The following is a 19,302-nucleotide window of genomic DNA, read 5'->3' as shown; positions in this document are numbered from 1 at the left end:
ACGCGCACACGATTGGCCGCGCGGCGAACCGCGCCCGCGCCCCCGCCTCGCGGAACGGGATTGGCGGAGAGGCCCGGCGGGGCGGGGCTGGCGGGGGGATGACTGATTGGCTGCTGCCGCGCGGCGCCGCGCGTTCCCGCGCCGTCGGGTCCAGCAGGGGGAGCCTGGGCCCGGGTTCGGGGCTGCGGAGCCGCCCGGGGTGGCGGGGGGATTTCACCCCCGCTCCGCGCTGTGAGGGGCGGCCCCGCGCCGGCCGGGGCGCGCTGCCCGCAGCGAGAGAGCTGTGGCTGGCGGCCAGGAGGGAGCGGGGCCGGCCCTGCGCGGGGAGCCTCCTCTGGGGGCAGCAGGCGGGCCGAAGCAGAGCGCCGCCTGCCGGTCCCGCCGCCGCTGCCTCTCCCTGCCCGGGTGTGGGTGCAGCCATTTTCTTCTGGCCGAGGAACACCCCACCCCTGTTTCGTGTGACTACAGAGCGGTTACACGCCTGATTCCGTCTCCCCGTGAGATCATCCCATTGCTCTCTGGAAGAAGGGAAGCCTCCGCCCCAGACACCTTCCACTGTCGTCACCCCGAGCGGGAGCGAGGGCACGTTCCACACACTGTGAGGGGTTGCACGTTCTCTAGGAGGACCACCAAAACGAGAGATGCACCAAGGCCGTGCAGCCGTGGTAACCTTGCCTTGCCTCCGGAGTTGAAAGGGAAGGGTGGTGTTCCCCTGCTCTTGCTGTCGGCCTCTGCCCTGCCTACGGGGTGTCCTGGAGGGCAGCGTTTGTCCATTTCTTTGATCCAGTTCAGCTGAGAACTATTCGCGTTGCTGCTGGTGTTCTCGGCAAACCCCATCTGAAGGATGGTGAGCTGCAGTAGTGCATGGCTGGAAGTCAGGGATGGAAGAACATCCCTGTTAAGTGCGATGATCTGTTTCACCAGCTTTTCTTGTGGAAGGGCCTCTTGAGGGACAGCAGCTCACAGATGCATCAGGTATACCCTGAGGAAGTGCTGAGGGTGTGGCCTGGAGGAAGAGCTTTCTGTGGTATGCGCTGAGAGAAGAAGGGCTTGGAAAGCCCTGAGAGCAGACACTACTGCTGCTGTCTGATTCTTCTAGTATCAGTACTCCTCTCAAGTCACCCAGCCCAGGAGACGTTGGCTTTCTTGTTAGCCATACTGGTGTAAGAGATGGGATTCAGTTTCTAAAATAATATGAATTGAAAGCAAGTGTTCTGCACATAGACCAAGTAATAGATGTGTTCCTTAATTCACATTATTGATGGGAAAGAAACCAAGATCTGAGAGGTGTAAAGGCTTCATGTACATATACAGATGTTAAAAAATGATGACTTTGGGAAAAAAACAGGGACTGCAGCCATGAGTGAGGCGTGATCTGAAAGCCTTGATGATAGAACAACTACTCACCAGATGACTAGATCACAGAGAAAGGTCTTCTTGCAAAATACGCAGCTAGAATTGTAAAGCAGATGGAAGAGGATGCCAGTGGGCTTCCTGCCTTGACCAGCGTATTTGAGGAAACAAAGTAGTCCTTGGAAGTTCTGGCCAATTTAGAATTTTCTAACAACTGCAGCAAGGACTTTAATTGTAAGATTCAGGAAGAAGATCGAAGGATTGTAAATTGCTGAGTAAGTAATCTGTATAGGTGTGCAGTAGGGCTAGCTGGAAAACTTGGGAAAGCATGGGCATGAACAAGAGCTTTCCACACTTGTGATACATAGAAGTAGTTGAATATCTTCAGTCAAACAATGTGAAACCTCAGTAGTTTAGAGAGGAAGACTCTGTGGGAGAAGAAGGTGCCTCATAAGTCTTATGGATTTCTATATAAATAGGTAGAAACATGGATTTTGGCAGCTGACTCGAACACTCAGTCTATGAGAAGACAGTTTACAGAGGAGCTGAGGATATACAGAACAGGCCTGCTTTGTCTGCTCCTCTCTCTTGCTGACCTGTAGAGAAATTATAGTTCCCTGTTCCTGTCAGAGGAGGAGGTTTGGTTCTGTGATGTTGAACCTTTGCAATAGATTGGGAAGGTGAAACTATGTCAGTGGTCTGCAGAGTGGAAAAGGCCCAGGTGGCTGTTTCTGGGTCTCTCTTAAAACTGCTAGAGAGACTAGGAGATATGGTTTGATACACTGTACACAAAACCATAGGATGATGTTCATCTAGCTCGGTGTCTTGTCCATGACTCCTAGCAGAAGCATCCAGCAGGTAAAGCACAGAGTGATGCTTTCCCATGTGTACACTTGGCTCCTGGCCACCTGCTCTTTAGGTACTTCCTGAGTCGAAGGTTGAATGTTCATTACTATGATTCCCAGGCCCAAGGAAATATTTTTCTTTGAGCTCTTCTTAAGTGCTCTATGAACCCATTTTTATTTTTGGCATGCATAAAACCCTGTGGCAATGAGTTCTGCAGTTTAAGAACCATGCTGTGCAAACCAGCACTTCCTTCTCCACTCTGTTCATTTTTCATCGTTCTGTGCATCTCTTAGCATGTCTTACTGTGGTTTTTTCCTCTCTCAGAACATGTCCCCTTCTCTGGTATCCTTGTTCTGTCGTCCTTGCTGCCCTTCTCTGTCTTTGCTACTTCTGCCATATCCTTTTTGAGAAGGGGAGACCAAACTTACATCCAGTGTTCAAGCGGCAAGTGTCCCATAGATTTATACACTGTTACAGTATGAGTCCTGGTTATTTCTCTTCTCCCTTTTCTTGTTTGCTCTTTTGAGCCATGAACCTGACACTATAAAAGAACCATCCTCGATGACTTCCTTAGCAGTAATAGATAGGTAGCACCCACCACTACAAAAGGGGAGGATTCCTTCCCCTTCCACCCCACCCTCATTGCAGTATTTTACTTTGCATTTATCAAATATTTGATATCACTGCCATTTAATTCAGTCATGCAATATTATGAAAATCCTCTGCAGCACTTTCCTGCCAGTTTTAGTTTTTACATTCCTGAATGATTTTTTTCTCACCAGGAAACTTAGCATCATCCACCCCTTTACATACACACAGGGGGGTTACTCCTCAGTCTCACCTTTGTGCACACAAGTTATTGTCATTGCTGTAGTTTCATGCAATCTTCTCAGTACAGAAATTGGACTTGGTTTTATAGTTTGTTGGATTATCTCCACTGCTTTTTTAAAGATGGGTATCAGACTTGCCACCTTTATTTCTTTGGTACCGAGACCATTTTGATCAGCAGGTTGCACATTGCAGTTCATAGTTTAGCATCTTCATCCTTCAGCTGATACCAGTCTCTTGGTGAATCTCATCTGATCCTGGTGATGAATAGTGACTCATTTTATGCATTTAATTTCACATCTCTTACTAACACTTCACTGTGAGATAGTTATTTTCACTCGTACCCTATCAGTAAAGGTTCTTGTCTGGGAACATCTCTCAGATCCCATGCAGAGATGCAAAGAATTAATTTAGCTTTTTTCCTAATCCTTCATTGAGGACTTTTGTATGTTGCACTCGTCTGTTGTCCTCAGACTGACCAGCAGATTTTCTGTTTCTGGTGTGCTGGCAAAAGTTGTATTTGGTCATCTGTGAGATGAAGTTTATGGTTAGAAATTATCATGCCTAAAATTGTGCCTTAAATTGAGGGACAGTTTGCTGGGTGCTAATCCAGTCAAATAGACCTGTAATGCTTCGGTCCAGGTGATCGTTTTTGTACAGCCTGCTCCTAATAACAAACTCTGCTGAAGACAGCAGAGCAAAAAGAAGAAACATGTTTAGAAACAGAAAGCTGCCTCTTCTTTTCCTATAAATTTCAGAAATCTAAGCCACTCTTGGGTAACGTACTTACTGATATAATGGATGTAGAATTGCAGAAATGGACTTCAGAGCAATAAAAAATTTCCCCAATGACTGAGATAGCAAAAAAATTGTGTGCCTCATACATGGCTAATGCAGCCATCTGAAATTATTTTATCCACATTAAAAGGTTTCTGGTCAGAGCAGGAAAGCTAACAGTTTAGAAGATGGAATACTTTATAGGAAGTGGGATGGGCCCAAGCATCAGTTGACAAAGGGAATTTTGAAGTCACAATGATTTTAGAACAGTTTGCTGTTTCAGGGTAGTAAAAATCTTAATCTAAGAAAAAGATGGGGGTAAAATACTCTTGGGGCAGGAAGTGTAGTAAATGTGCTGCAAAAGAGTTTCTGTAACACACAGAGTGCTGTATTTTGTGGGCACGTGTGTTGGCTATTCTTGGGCTCAAAACTTGTGTAATGAAGAAGCAAGAGTATGTGATACTGGTGCAGATGCAAATAAAATGAGTTCTCAGCCAGATTTTATTCTGAAATGGAACACATTGCACTTGAGAAGGAAGGTTGGGGCCCCAGGTACCTCACTGGGCCTGGAGGGGGGTGGATTCCGCAGGAGATACATGACTGCAGCACGTTCTCGTGGTGTAAAGAGAAGAGTTTTTTCTGCCTTTGCAGAACAGCGCCTCTGGGAGCAGGCTGAGCATAATCCATTTCTTTTAGATGGTTTATAGAATAGCTATTAAATGGTCAATAAAAGCATAAAATATACCTGTCATTCTTTATGTTTGGGTTTGAGTAAGAACCTCAGTAAAAATCATGCTCTGAGTTCCTAAAGAGGGATAAAAGGATTGAGGCTATACTTAAATTACTGACTCTCAGTCTCCTTGTCTCTGTCCTGTTGGCTCATAAATGCTAATACAGATGCAGAGATTCCAGACTAAAAATGACACAGACAATCTAGTTTGACAGGTAACCCTTTGCAAATACAAATAAACCTTTACAAAGAATTTGACTGTTAGTATGCAATTGTTTTAGTATTTAAATGAACATCAGCCTTTGATAAATTGTAATTGTTGCTGGAAAATTATATCCATGACCAAAGAAGCACATTCAGTTTGTTTAGATTTGATTTCCTGAGCTAAGAGAAAGGCCATGTAATTTAACTGTAGAAGTTGTTTTTTCTTCTTTTCTTATTAAAATTGATTATGTAATTGTTTGCTATTGTATTTTAGATGCCAGCCAAGGAACACAAACTGCATTGTAGGCGCTAGGAAAAAAACTGCTAATGAAGGATCAATAGAAGAAGACAGCATTTGGGAGGAGAAAGAAAAAGTGGCAAAGAAGATGTATTAAATTGACTTGCTCTGCAGCAAGTATTTGAGTTTCTTCTAGCAAAAAGGCTGAATACTTAGGAAGCAACTCCCACCAGCATATCTTTTATCCCACATTTCATTTGGGAAGGACACAGTGGGAAGGAATTAAAACACACCTTAAAGTCAAAGGGTACATTAAAGCACTTCCAGATTGTTCTGTTTATTCTCATGAGAATTCTCTCTTGTACACAGATTCCTTTCCATAATAATTTAAGTGACCCATCCCATCTGCAGTCTATTTTAAATAACAACATATGAGAAAGAGGAAGGAGTAGGTGCGTTTTGTACGCATCCCTTCATGTGTATCTTTCTAGTGACCACTGCATGTTTTTCTTCCTAGTTCATCTTTCCAATTCAAAACACAGGATAGGACCACCAATGCAGAAACAGATTTCATTATTCCAGGAGTAATCAACAATATTGGCATGCTAACAGTGCCTAAAAGCCTTCCTGAGTAACTGTATGAGAATGCATCTTCATTTATTAGCCAGACCTCAAAGATGCCAAGGGTTCTTGGATACAGCTTGAAGAGCACTTAAGAAACACCAAAAATACCATCTCACAAATGGCTTCGTAAGTGCTGAACACTGGGTGGCTTAGAAATAAACACATTTGTTGCTGAATTCTTTAACTGCTGTGAATTTTAGTGATACTTGTGCATTTTAATCCAGTTTTCAAATGGCAGGTACTCACACACGTAAATTGTTAGTCCACTCACTTGGTTTCTTGAGTGTTAGACAATTCCAGAAGAGATGGTGCTTTGGCCCCAATTAAAACAGTGAAACTCCAGCAGGGTCATACTGACACGTAAAAGCAGCATACAGTATGGCTATTTGCATATATATCTTTGTGTAGACCCTTCTTCTGACTAGGAAACCCTTCTCTGATAACTCAGAAACATCTTTTCCTCAAAAAATGATTTGAAGCAAAATGGTATTTTCATTTGTCCTTTTTTCTTACTGTTTAATCAGACAGGGATTTTTTTTTAATCCATCTGTAATTCTAAAATAGCTGAGCATGTGTTTTGTGTGAAAACATTCAGTATATGCATTGCTTAGGAGCTGTTCACTGTGAACTTTAATTTGAGCACTCAGCATTTTTAATTTGAGCTATGCAATTGCCCATCTGACTCAAATGGGACTATTTCCGTTCCCTGGCTCGATGACTTGATTTATGCTTTATGTTTCTGTTTTCATCCAAAATCAATTTCAGTTGAATCTTTACCTATGCAGATAAAATTGCAGGAGGAAGGACTTTATGCTTAAGCTACAAATTTGAAATCCACCTTCTGAAAGAGTATTCAATAATTCAGAGCTGATTAGAGAGCTCTTGTCCAGGAAGTGGAGGATTCAGATTCTCTTTCTTCCTCTGCTCATAGAGCTTTAAACTCCAGCCCAAGGCTGTGGCTGTTAGGAGCAGAGGGGAGCGTTCATCTCCTCTGCCTGAAGTTACTTTGCTTTGTTTGCAGAGATTCAAGATGCACTGCAAGGGAAAGTGAGTGAAAGCAAGGTCTGATGGTTTTAGTGAGAGTGTGCTTGGTGAGATGCAGGATGGTGGTCTGTGTTGTAGTTCTGCTCTGGGAACAAGGCAAACATGCTCAATGGCAATTGGGTATAAAAGCATGAAAATACGTGTGTAGGGACTGGAAATCTCTTGTCCCTCTTGCCCGTTTAAAATCCCAGCCGTTGAGAGAGTCACGTCTTCCCATTCTTTCCCTTTAGAAAGAAAATTTCAGAAATTTAGTAAGGAAGCTCTCTTTCTCTCATATGTATATAATTGTATATCTACGTACTTACGTATAAACATACACACTCATATTGAAATATTAAACCAAAAGTTTCTCCCTAGAAATCTATTTCAGATAGGAAAGAAGTAGGTTAGAGTATGTGATGATGATGTGACACTTTTCCACATGACATTTGACCAGAACAATGCTTGGAAAAGCTCATTTATAAATGTGCTTTTAGGACCTAATACAATCCTGTTGTGCAAGAAGGCAAAATGTCAGTAGTATTTTTAGGGGCATCACTGAGCATTGTGGTACAGTGATATATATATAGACCAGGCGAAGAGAGAACCTCAGATTGCGAAGATCCATTTATAAAAGTATCATTAAAAATATTTGACGGTTTTGTTTTCCTCCAGGAGTGGTGCAGCTCCACTCATTTGTCTGTATCTTGAGCTCTGCATCGTTCGTTTTCTCATGTTCCCATATGTTTCCAACACCCAGTGAGCTCTTCGCAGGGCTTTCTTTCCAAGTGCCTCCAAAGTTGCTCTTGTGCCTGACTCTTTCTTACCTTCTAAGTATGCTGCACGCCCTCAAAGTGTCTTATTATTCATCCCATCTCCTGTTTTATGCTGAAAGCTTTTAAATACATTTTAATGATGCATAACAGCAATATAATGAGCCTAATAGCATGCTATTGATTTTCATTTGAAACACTGACATTTGAACATTTCGATAGCCTTTTAACAGTGTGTATATTTAATGTGATTCAAACACAAGGAAAATGCAACACAATATCTACCTACTAAAAAAAATCCACAATCTCTATCTACTGAATGTCTCCCCCCGCTCCTGCAATCTGTTTGTTGCAATCAGCCGCATTAGATGTGTATCACTTTCAGTCTCTTAAAACAAGCAAGCCATAATCCTTGGTACAAGGAAATGAAAGGGAAAAACACAAAATCGCCGTATCCAGACACAGCTTTGCTTATCTGCTCTGGTCATGATTAAGGTATTAATGATCCACATTCAGTCAGTGCTGTCAGAGAATGCAATGTGTTAGCTCCATAGCGAAGAAAACTGCCCAAGGATGCCCTCTAGATAGGAGATAGCTGAGTTATGGACCCCTAACTCAGGCTAAGGGGGTGGACTAAGAAACACAAAAAGAAAAATGACATCAGCAAACATACAGATCAACATAAGATAAGAGCAGTTCCCTTCTGATGAATAACTCAGTGGCTACACCCCAGGGAGAGTTTTGGTTTTCAGGAGAGCTTTCTGAGAAGTCAATGAGCAAGATATGAAGCAGCCATACAGTGCCCTGACTAGCGTGTGTATGTGGCTACGTGGACATAAAACTAACAGCAGCGTTGCCAGACTGCACCAGCCATATATTTTCCTTATGTTATAAGTAAAGAAAGACCTTCTTTTTCCAGTGTTGTGACACATTTTTTCAGGGATTGTTTATAGCAAACGAATACAAGTTTACATCACGTATTAACCTTACCCTTCTGGCTTTTCACAGCATCACTCATACTCTTTACACATCAGTTATCTGTACAGCAACATAAATGTGCATGACACTATCAAGATATTAGGAAATACAGTTTCTGCCCTATGGGTTGATTGAACATAAGGTATTACAGACAGAGAGAGAAAAGCAAAGGACCAGGGAAACAAGGAAGACTTACGCTTTTGTAAGGTCTTCAGTTCACTTGCTTTCCCAATGTGCAGCTGTTGGTTTGTAACCACATCAACCAAGAGGATCATCTGACAAGTCATGACTCAGACTTTATTGCAGTTGAGTATAATTAGACAGGGTTTTTGCTGTTGAGCTTAAAAAAAAAAATCAGCTGCTTTGATTACCATTTTGTTCAGATGTTTTTCCAATTTGTGCTTTTCTTTCAAGATCATGATGCAAGTGAGGTCAGGAGTGAAATTTCTAAGAATATGTAAGCGATTTTGAAGTCTAAGATGCTTTTTGCATTAGTAGTAGTTCTCAGTGTGCAAGTTAGGCTGAAATTAAGATACACGATTCTCAGAGATTACCCAAGAAATTGAAAACTATTTAACAAATCAGGTACCTAAGACAGGCATAGGCACACATTTTGTGATTAAAATGTAAGTTCTATTTCTGCCCATATCAGAGACACTGACTTCTAACTAGCGACAGAGATGATCAAGAAGACCATCTTAATTTGGTTGACAAATTTGGAAATGGGAAACTGCTGAAAGCAGTAGAGCGGAGCATTGGTTTTAAACCAGTCTGAGAAGAGATCTCAAATGCATATATTTGAAGACAGAAGAAATGGCTGTTATCTTTTTATTTAAGATAGGTTACATGGATTGTCTCCTGGAAGTACCTAATTCCTTTGGCTGATGGTGAAGGGATTGTAGAATGATGAGCTCAGATGTCTCATTTTTGACCTCTAAGTTAGAACAGATCAATCCCATCCCCTGGGGAAGCAAGATCAAGTTTGAAGCTGAGTTGAGGCTAACTCCTGGGTAGAGCCCCAGTTATACCTGCAGGCAAGATATGTATTCCTTTCCTTATCTCCCAGTGGTGTGTTGTATCCCTTCTTCCCAGACTGTGACGGTCTTTCATATTTTAAACATAAGTTCTTCAGGACAGGGACTGCCTCTAGTGACAGTCCTTAGTACAGCTTTTTCTGGGACTGCAAAGTATCCCTGTAATGGAAGTTCTAGCATGTCTCAGAAAGGAGGGGCTTCTGTGCATAGGCCATTGAAGCAAAAACTAAAAGGTAGTGCAAAAGCAAAGGAGATGGGCAAGACAACCGCTTCTGTGCTGCTGACCTGCCATGAGGGAAGTCCCCCTTGGCTCCTGCTGTACAAACCGTTCTCTTTTTTTGATGTTATGTCGGCACTCGTATCTCACAACAATCAGAAGTTTCTAGAGGATGTGGAACTACTTTGTTCCCTGTTTGTTGACTGTAAAAGACCAAGTCCACAATGTAGTTCAGTGTCGTTAAATGAAACCGAAAGGTAGTAAATTCACATCTTGTAAACAAAAAGCATTTTATATACAACGTGCATAAAAATAACTTACTGTCAGGGACTATCACCAAGGCCAAGGTTTTAAGGAGGCATACGACATTTTCAAAGATAAAGAATATCTAGAGTTAATGCAGGAAAGGAGAAATTTAGAAGGCATATAAGTGCTTCTTCAGCTTACACAATCTATTAATGATGGATGAGACCTTTTGGGGGAGTATTTCCTCTGAAGTAGCTAGTCTTGGTCACCATCAGACAGGAATCTCTAGACCATAAATCTGATCAAATACAGCAATTTCCGTGTCCCTCACTTACACCTGAGAGAGTCTGCTGACTTCAAAGTGCACGAAGGGTTTGGTCTAAAGCACATCATCCATCACTGGTGCAGAAATAGAGCATTAATTGTGTGGTGGTGTGAAAAATTGCCCAACAGGCAGCTGTTTTGCAGGCCAATGATGTATACACATGGGTAACGTGCCATTGGTGTACAAGACCCTGCATTCGTTGCTGTGCTGTCATTTGCCTAAAAGAATCCCAGGTTTTGAAATTCATGCACCTCCTGCTTTTTCTTTTAATTCTTTGCTCAAAATCCAGTGCAAACTTCCTCTCTCATCCTGACTATTTATAAGTATACATAGAAACAAATGTTTTGTAAAGATGTGAGAGACATTCTGCTTTATTCCCAGGGGCAAATAAAGCCTTTTATTTTTAGCCCAGTTTCCTAAGGAAATGAGACTGATGCAATCACATTGTCTATTTGTCTGTCTATCAAATCAGCCCCCTTCCCCCCTTCCCTTCCCCCACCAACTTCTCACCAATAATCTTTTCCAGCAAAACAGAAGGGCAAAATTCTTTCAGAAGTGTTAAATGCACATAAGTTTTATGAACTTGGCTGAGCCAGAGGAGAGATCTCATCAGTTCCCTCACTGGAGCAGCAAGTACTGGTTGAATTCAGCGGGTAGGCAGCAACACGCTGGCAAGTCACCTTGTGCATCACTGTAACACTGCCATGGTGCATGTTGTCTCCTAAAGGTGGAAGAACATGAGGCGCTGGGGTGGCAGGTCAGAGGTCCTTCTGGAGGGGCACTCCTGTGTACTTGGCAGGATTTCAGAGGTGGGAAGAGAGAGGTGGCACAGGGGAAGGGAAAGAGTGGGGTTGTTGATGTGTGGGAAGCAGGGGTCAGAGCATGCTTGGGGTTTTGCTTTATATTCCAAAGGGACTGAATGTTATGGGGAGCTTCTCAGTGGTGGCTCAAGGAACATGGTGGAAAAGAAATGCAAAGCCAGTGCTAGAGAAGTGGTCATCACTGTCTTTGCCGTTACCTGACAAGTGTTTCCCAGGTAATTCCTGTAAAGGAAAATAATATACAATGAAGAAATAGGAACAGGCTTACATCTAACCAGCCAGTTGATAACCCCATTGCAAGTGCATGTGCTGCCTCAAGTGAAGGGTGCATGTATTTGCCCATGTATTAAGTTGTGGGCAGTCTCTGAGTTTTTCCAGTGTTACTGTTGGGAGACTTTTGCCTACCGGACGTACCAAGTATATTCAGACCAAGGCAGAAGCCCAGACTGTCCCTGGCTGCCTGACTGCCTGCCTGATCCACTGTAAGGTATGGTCCTGAGCAGCATGTTTCTGTGTTGGAGGGAAGTATGTAGCATAATTATTTATTTACTCTATCTGTGTTTGCAGTGATGTCTGAAAAATAGTCCAGATGCCTGGGAAATAGTCTGAAGATAAAGCTAAGATTGTAAGCCTGGTGAACATGAGTTCATATTTCCATTGTGACATATATATTATTTTGTATTTCGGCATCACAGCATTGTCCCCAGTGACCTGTATTTTAAGTCTAAGTGGTAATGGAAGTGTGTAAACACCCTGGAGATATGTAGCATGATGCCACATTATGGGAGAAGGGCACACAGGTAAAAGGAAAAGCAGTTTTGGTTTTCAGACAGCTTCTCCAACATAGTCAGACATCTGCTAATGCCTTCCTAACATCCTTATTGTGATGTCTGAGAATTTTTTTTTAATGGAGAAATTGGTAAGATCATTTAAGAGACTAAACTTCCTTCCTGCACTAATATGCAGGTCAGCAGATAATGTTTAAACATCTTTTTAGCAAAGAGATAAGGTCTCTTTTCACAGCTCTGGGAAGCAGCATTACCTGTTAGGGAATTCCAAGTTAGTAACATAAAAATGTATTTAAACCACTGTTGGTGACATGCCTTTTCTTCAGTTGCCCTACATCCTCACTAAACCTGAGCTTCTTGTTTCCCAGATTCTTTCAAGCTTAAATCTGAAGTATCTGAGTGTCTGGAAACTACTGTCTTGCAAGGGATTCAGAACAGGCTAATGGGTAGAGATGAGATAAAACAGATACCACAAAAGCAGTGACCCTGTTGTGATGAACAATGTAAATAAGAAAATTCTCTTCTCCCCTCCCCATTAACAAAAAAAGAAGAATACAGTTTTCTTCTTAGATAAGATGACAAGGCAGGAATCTGTTGGGAGTGTGGGGGTAGAGGAAGAAAGGTTCCCTGTTGTCCTCCAAGTGCTTTGTGATTTTGGACACAGATCCAAATTTTTTTAAATGTAGCTGGCCTTGGAGTCCATGGGGAAGGAAGAAGAGTCAAGAAGTACCTACAGCATGAAAGTCCTCCTGTCACATACACAAAGTGTGATGCACACAAGCGCACAAGCACGCTACTTGCAGTACAGAGATATGAGACCCTGTGGCGTCCCTGAGTTCTGTTGCTGTCCCTGCTTATCACAGAAGACTGGCATCCTTAACTGACACCCTCACAGAAGCTGTGAAGATGTAGAGTGCTGTGTTAACACAAATGGCACGGAGCACACTGGCATCCAAACAAATTTGAAGGCTGAGCCATTTTGCCTTCAGCAACTGAAACCATTCTGCAACTATTTAATATATAATTAAACCTTCTTTTCCCATCAGGTGATCTGACCTCAGCATATAACTTTGCATGCCAGGACAGAAGATGGTGAGGTGAGTCAAATAATGTAATAATGGGCAGAAACATTCTATTTGTAAGTGTATTATTGGAAATAAATGGAGTCCCTTCTCCAAAGGGGAAACCTTAGCTTTCCTCAGGATTCTTGTTTCATGCACTATGCATCCTCTGCTTGTGTCCATAAATGTTTTCCCATGATCAGCCACCATCTGCAGATCTATGTCCCTGACTGCCAATCATTCCTGCTTTTCTTGCAGAGATCACACCAAGGACAGACACATGCAGTCAGCGTAGTTGGAAAAGTGCACTCTCCCTCAGCCAGCTACTATTTCATGTGTATTAGCCACTGGAGCCTGTGGTTTGGCATCAGCAACCACAGCACAAGCATCTTAATATTACAGCATTAGAAGTTGTCTAATCAACGTGAAAATGGTTACCTAAGCCTGGCACAGCCATCTCCCGGCTAGTAGTGATGACCCATTCATGCACTGGCCCCCCTCCCTGGTTTGTTATAGCACTGTGGGTCACAGCAAGCTCTTCAGAGGGCTCCCTGGAGGCGGCTTTCACTATCCAGTAATCCGTAGCTGCTGCTCATCACCCCTACTCTAGATCTTGATGTAATTTCACAACCCTGTGGCACCAGAGACCTCAGATGATGCGGGCTGAGGCAAACAACAGCTGACTCCATTCTGCTACATCAGCAGCACCATTTCTTTGCAAGAAACTATCACTGTCAAGTAAGGGTTAAAAAAAAACACTGCTGAAATGCCCTTCATGGCCAGAGCCTTCTGTATGCATCCTTCTGAAATAACATCACAGTCCAAAACAGAAACAGCTCATTCATTGGTGCAGGATCCATGCCTGGGCAGCAGCTGGAGAGGACGCAAGGGAGAAAATGCTGAATCAGAAGTATTTTATTTTTGGTAGTTTAATAATGGACTAGGAATGTCTGTGAGCAGGAGTTAAGGAAAGACAATCATGTCTTTCTGCAGCACGCGGTGAAAAGGTTCCTTAGGTTGTTCATACCAGTGATGCTTTGAAGCCCTAGCCACCTTCCCAAAACTCCTCGCGTGGACTTGCGTATAGAACTGTGAATCAAATGTGTGCTTTCGGGCAAGTTTGATTTGTCTGGGTATCCACACCCACATACGTGAGCCAGGGTAAATCCTACAGTGAGAAGTGGGCAGAGATGTAACTTGCCAGAGCTGCGACTGTGTGGCAGAACTGAAAGCATCAGGTTTTCTGAGTCCTAGGGCTGCTTCTCAGCCAAAAAAGGGCAAAGCAGTAACACAACTAGCTTGATTTCAGTTCCTCCATTAGCTCACTGCTTTCTCCATGTAGGTATACAAAGTGCCTGTAGGGCTGTACGTGTTCCTGTATTTTTGTAGATATGTTCTTTGTCTTCAGAAGATGGCATGCCCCAGCAAGCTTCTCCGTTTACAACATCCTTCCTCTGGCCAGAAGGAGTTATTGCAGCTTCCACAGGCCATGCCAGGGCAGAGTAAACTTTATGTCACATTGACACAAGGTAGATGGGCTGAGAGCTACTATAGGATAGTTTAATAGCATGAAAATGCTTCTGAAAATGATTTTTTTAAGGTCCTGAGTCTTGCTGCTGGAGAACATAAGCACCTCTGAGACAAGCCACTGTCTTTCAGAAGACTTAATCTGTATCATGAATGGATCAACTCACATACACCTACCACTGTGAGTACATCCTTGTGAAAAAGGAGCACAGAAAAATGTCAATACTGTACTTAGATAAATGGTTTCATCAGGAAAAAGTGAGTTTGCTCAGTGTGGTTTATTTACAATCTGGACATTCAGAGCATTTCAAACATCTACTTGATCAACAAAGGAAGAAACCACTTCTGTGTTTACACAGTCTTGTACCAACGTCCCCATTCCCAGTAACTCTTAAACCTCTGGCTAATTTCAACCAAAGGAGAGAGAGGGGCAGAAGCCTGGAAGAGATGGAGCTGTACAAGCTTAATCAGCTGGAAGCTTGGTGGAAGAGAAGGGCTCTACTGTGGAGTCTGCCCTCATTTTTGCTCTTTAATCTCTCAAGTCTAACCAATTTTCGTGCTCTCACTTCTTGGCCACTCCGCAGCTGTGTTGGACCAGCCGGCCTCAGCATGGAGGGAGACTTGGGAGGGGGTCCTCAGCCTTGGGAGGGAGTCCCGGATCATGGTGGAAGAAGGGGAGACAGGAGGTATTGTGGGAAGGGGGGATTGAAGATGTAAAGGGAACGTGGGGTTCTGGAGAGGGGGTAGAGGGAGACTATTACAGTAAGGGAAGGCAGAGAGGAGAGCGGAGGCTGTTACAGGTTTTGCTGGTTCTGCTACCCACAAAATCCTCTTCTTTGACATGTGAAAGGAATGTGAAGGTACAAGACAACAGGAATTAATAAATAATCAGTAATACTTAGTGCTTTTCAGTTTCAAGTGTTTTATAAACATTAATGAACCTTCATGAGCTGTTGGAGAGATATTTAAGCTGTATTCCATTTTCATAGATAAGGAGATGAAAGCTCTGGCTGAAGTCCAAAGTTTTCAAAAGCAGAAACTACTTTTAAGAGCTCTCCTTGACACTCAGCACCAGAACTCCAAAGGGATTGATTTCACAGTTGCCATCATTGTCAACTATATGCTGATTACTTCTGCAAAGCTAGGTCTAAACCTGCACACTCAAAAGCAGCAATAGCTTCTGAAAATTCAGGCTCTGTTGGATTGCTGAGTTTTTCCAAAGTGTATAAGGAGGAGGCTGGTTTATGAGAGAAATAGATACGTAAAAACATTTTAATTTATTACTATTGCACCATGACAGCAGTGGAAACAAAGACTTTGTGGGCTTAAGACACTTATAAAAAGGGCAAAGTAAAACAAAGATTAAAAGAAAATACTTCCAAGTAAACCCATTCATCTGTGCAAATGGGAAGGGAAGCAAAGCATGTTTTCAAATCTTTCTACATCTCCCGTAAAGACTAGGCAGATGGTTTGGGTGCATTTCTGTAAGTGTGTGATGAATATTTTATTCCTGAAATGATGTGTATATAGTCACCAGCTTCACTGAAGTGAGGGAGAAACAATGCAGGAGTTCATTAGAAACTATGTGAATTGGCAGCCAGAAAAGAAAAAAGTAATATTTTTTTATAGCAGTATAATAAAAAAAGGAAGAGACGTTTATAGTTATTTTCTTTGGAACGATCCATTCCCAATTTTAATTATTCTGTGGCCATGTTTGTTTCAAAGACTAACGCCTTGTTTGCCTACCTGCAAAAACATGGGTGGTGAAAAAGCCTCCAAATTCTGTTGAAATGGCAGGTGTCACATTTAAATTAGCCAGCAGCCAAACCAGGAGGAAATCACAGAGCTTTCGCACAGCATATAGCAGGCAGGTAGAAGCAGAAATGCAGTACAGATCAAAGAGAGTAGGTTCAAACCCAGTCCTCGGCACGTGCATCATGGTTCCTACCCGGCAATATCAGTGATGTGCCAAGTACAGTCTCTGCATAACCTTGAGTGTCATAGTAGATCAGTGGGAAGATGTAAGAATAACAACAGAAATGCTCCTTTGGGGATCCCCAGTGCACAAAAATGAGTAAAAAATTTCCAGAAAAATATTACTTTAAAGGGTACCTCAAAGGCATTCACACATTTTAAAACTTGTCTCAAAGCGCTGACGCTTCTGTGACAATCAGGTTTGTGCTGTGACACAGTTTTGCCACTCTTGCAGCTGCAGCTCCCCGCAGATTGTTCAAAATCCTCAGGAGGTGAACAGAAATGGTGGTTCCTCCCTATGCCTTCTGTTGCACTGCCATATCCAGTCCCGGCACCACCAGCAGCCCTGGCAGACCAACACGCTCCCCCGACACTGCTCGGGTGGTAACATGGTGTTGAGCCCTATGGTGGGAGACGCCGACTCTCCACGGCTGCCAAACAGTCAGGCAGGATTCGCAAAAATGGAAAGCAGTAGAGTTTTATGCAGCTTCAAGCTGGTCGTAGGGTCCATGTGTGCGCAGGGTTATGAGAAATCCCATGGAACATGAGTACAGCATCAGAACCTCTGCGCATAGGCAGGATGGAGACGATAACTTTAAGGGAGATAATATACTTTCATGTGTTTCTGTTCTGCAACTCTTGTGTGCCTTGAGTCATCTCTGACTGAGAAAAAGGCATGGTTATTTAATGATTCCAAAAAGGTCTTACTGTCTACATGGATGGTATTCCAGGGGATGGTTGTTCAAAGGAAAAACAGGGTAAGAACCTAAAGGAAATCTTTAAAACAACAAGAACCTCTGGCTCCAAGCGCAGCAAAGCAAAATGGAAATTCTGCCAGCTTTCTAGGCCATACTTTTAGCTAAGGTAGATGGTACCCAGATCCAGCAAAAGACAGCTATAGTAGAAATACCACTGCCCATCTTCATCTGGAAGCAAAATCAGGCACTATAAACAATGCTGGCATACCTTTAGAGGTGGTTTGGGTTTTGGTTTTTTTTTCCCCAAATCACCTAACTATTGCTGAACTCCTGAAGTCTTTTTGATCTTGGAAGATGAATTAGTATGAGGATTTTGGATCAGGAAACAGCCCTGGAGGAAGCTGCTGCTAACACTGACCACTCCACTTCAGGCTTCCTTTGAGACTGCCTAGCACGAGTGAATGCCAGCAACTATGCTTTCAGTAGTGTGTTAGTGCAGCAATACCTTTTTCCTATCAAGGTCATTTGCTGTCGCTGTTGAAACACCACTGCTCTACAGATAATTGCAATTAGAAAATAGTCAGGTCGCAACCTCCATTTACAAAGTTTTGTGCTCTCTGCTCTGGGCTTTTCACCTTGTCACAGGTTATGGAGCCTTTGCACCTGTACTTCTGATTCTGCCACATTTGTTCTTCTGTTGTTCAAGATCTTGTATCACCAAGTTTAATTCATTACATTCCAAAATGTATCAAAACCACTGGCTGCTTGCTTCATTCTCATTAAAGAGTGCTAATGCATTTTAGGAGGCCAGTTTTTCCATTCCCACTACATTATAGCGACTACGCCATGCCAAAGATAAATGGTATTCTTGGAATGCAGTTTCTTATATAGGGCTGGACATTCTTCTCCTTTTGTACCATAAACATTTTAGAGTCTTATTTCAATGTCTGGGTAATACATAAAAACTGGGTAATATATAAAAGCTCTGAGAGGATGGGGTCTATCCATCGCTATGTCTCTGAGACGAGGGGTCAGGCCTCCTGGGTGGTATATGAGAAGTACCTTCTTCCCATCATACCAGAAGTAATCAACAGCATCTCCTCCTACAGCTTTCCAGTGTCATTACCAATGGGGCTGGGCAAGCTGTGATGAAGAGAGGTCTTCTGCACCTACTGACGGTGGAGAGGAAAGCAAGCATGGCTCAGCTCTGGCAGGGTGCAGAAGCATTATTAGGCACTGGTGGGGGGGTGTCAAGTGATTGGCAGGGCAAGTCATGGTCACACTCCTCTGCTGTCCTTTGCAGAAACAGTGGCCATGAAGCCCCTGTCTGGGTTTCCCCTCTATCACCTGCATGCTCTGCAGGGATTTGCTGTATGTGAGTATAGGGCTAAGGGACTGTTTGTCCCTCCAATGTTTTGGAGAACTGGAAGTTGAGTGAGACAAGAAAAAAGCTGGAGAATTACTGCCTTAAGCCACATGTATTTTAATTACACATCCTGAGAGGGGCTGTCTTAGGAAATATTTGTCAAACACCTTGAAATGTGATGGCCCTTCCAGTGTCACAGTAACTGTGCTGTTTCCAGATGAGGTTTGGCAGTCCTGAATTGCAGAAGTAGGTTTTGCAACTGGAAGCCAGGGAGTGATGCTGGAAGTAAAACAAGAAGTGGAATCAGCAGCACAAACATTTTGAACATTGCTGTCCTAAATAGTTCATCAAAAGACCTAATACTTGAATGAGTTCAGCCAGCTGAAATATAAAAATGCACATTATAATGCTGTTGACAGGGAAAAAGCTGTGAAATATTATTGCATAAAACTTTGAGTCAAGACCTCTAATGTGTTTTTACACCATTGCCTGTAGCTTAATTGCACTTGCTCCTGATAGTGTATTGTATCTTCTTATATCTTCATTATTACACAGGCATTAATTTAATCAGAGATAATAAATGAAACCTCTGGAATTAATTACAGGTTATAACAGTTTTGTTACTTTACTAGAACAGGTGGGAAGACAAAAACATGTGGACCCATAAACAACTGGCTTTTGCAATCTAGTCATTACAGGAGAAAGACGACAAAGATTAAATTACTTGGAAATGCAGCCAAGAATGCTCAGGCATTTCCACAGCAGTTCTTGGTGTGGAAGACCTTGACTACCTTTGCCATCTCCTGGATCCTTTCAAACCCAAATGCATCTTGTGTTTGAATCTATTTAAAAGATCTAAACTTAAGAATTG

This window comes from Strix aluco, chromosome 2, assembly GCF_031877795.1.
Source record: "Strix aluco isolate bStrAlu1 chromosome 2, bStrAlu1.hap1, whole genome shotgun sequence".
Taxonomy (NCBI): Eukaryota; Metazoa; Chordata; class Aves; order Strigiformes; family Strigidae; genus Strix; species Strix aluco.
This window is presented reverse-complemented; position numbering follows the sequence as displayed.